The sequence below is a fragment of the Belonocnema kinseyi genome, chromosome 7 (assembly GCF_010883055.1).
Source record: "Belonocnema kinseyi isolate 2016_QV_RU_SX_M_011 chromosome 7, B_treatae_v1, whole genome shotgun sequence".
In the NCBI taxonomy this organism is placed as follows: domain Eukaryota; kingdom Metazoa; phylum Arthropoda; class Insecta; order Hymenoptera; family Cynipidae; genus Belonocnema; species Belonocnema kinseyi.
The window spans coordinates 73,764,773-73,765,736 of record NC_046663.1 but is presented as its reverse complement, the minus strand read 5'-3'; positions in this window follow the sequence as shown (position 1 = coordinate 73,765,736).

Genomic DNA, 964 nt, shown 5'->3' with positions numbered 1-964 from the left:
CTCCCGACAATCGGTCGGCCAACAATGCCGACCAATCTAGAGCTGGGGAAGCCAATGAAAATGGATTCAATACGATAGATCGGCGGGATCTCGCGACCTTTTGATGGACGAAGCGTCTGAATCACGACTTGCTGGAGTGCTACGATGCGAGTGTGGCCCCTGAACGGAGTTACATGGCACGGCTGCATGCTCTGTGGTGCGAGAAACACCCGGAGCTATCGCACTTTTCGCAGCAACGTCTGCGAAACCATTCTGAACTACTCCGTAAAAGGGGTTATGTAAGCGGAACGCCTACTCTACCACAGCTAAAACAAGCCGGCAACAGAGAAAGAGAGGCGACACTAAGACCAACCGCGGACAGGCATCTAATAGATGAAGAGCAATGCTTTACGACAAGGAGAAACATCAACACTAAGGTTTCTCTCAAGCCTAAAGATCTGGCTGAAATGGATGACGAGCTTCGTGGAAATTTTTCCGGAGAATCCGACCTCTGGGCTATCAATTATTGTGTGTATAATGCAGCGAGAGCTTTGGCCGATGCGAACCGTAAAACAAAACCAACGGTTGATCATAAGACCAAAAGGCGAATGCATCAACTTGCCATAAAGATAGGCTGGGCAAGACAGTGCGCGTCCCGCATTCAGTGTGTGATTGACTACATCACATCTGACAGGAATTTTACCGCCAACGTTCGAAAGTTCGCGCGCGAACTCCGGACCCGTTATCACACACTTAACAAGTCAAAGCTGCTGACCATCTGGCAGCATATTGTTGAGAGAATACGGATACTATCTGACGCTAAGAGAAGTCTAAAGCGGAGAGAGAGGTGGATCAAAGAAAATCAACAGTTTCTTTCTGACCAATCTCGACTCTTCCAAGACCCTCCAGTTACTGTCGAACACCCACCCAAACCAGAGGAGGTCGAAGTATTTTGGAAAGAAGTCTACGAAGTTCAGTATAGACT